The sequence below is a fragment of the Odocoileus virginianus genome, chromosome 23 (genome assembly GCF_023699985.2).
Source record: "Odocoileus virginianus isolate 20LAN1187 ecotype Illinois chromosome 23, Ovbor_1.2, whole genome shotgun sequence".
NCBI lineage: Eukaryota > Metazoa > Chordata > Mammalia > Artiodactyla > Cervidae > Odocoileus > Odocoileus virginianus.
Genome location: NC_069696.1, coordinates 9,184,611 through 9,184,899, shown reverse-complemented (window position 1 = coordinate 9,184,899; position 289 = coordinate 9,184,611).

The following is a 289-nucleotide window of genomic DNA, read 5'->3' as shown; positions in this document are numbered from 1 at the left end:
ACCTCAGATATGAGGCTCTCTGCTTCATTCTTTTGGGATTTCCCACACGGTCCTTACTCACAGTTCTAGGTGCTGTAGTAGAGCTTTTTTTTTTTTTTTTTTAAATTCATTTGTCTGTGCTGGGTCTTCCTTGCTGTGTGGACTTCAGTTGCAGAGATGGGGGTGGGGTGGGGTGGGGGCTAGTCTTCCTTGCAATTCGTGGGCTTCTTATTGCCACGCCTTCTCTTGTGCAGAGCACCCGGGCTCTAAGACACAAGTTTATTAGTTGTGACACATGGGCTTAATTGCT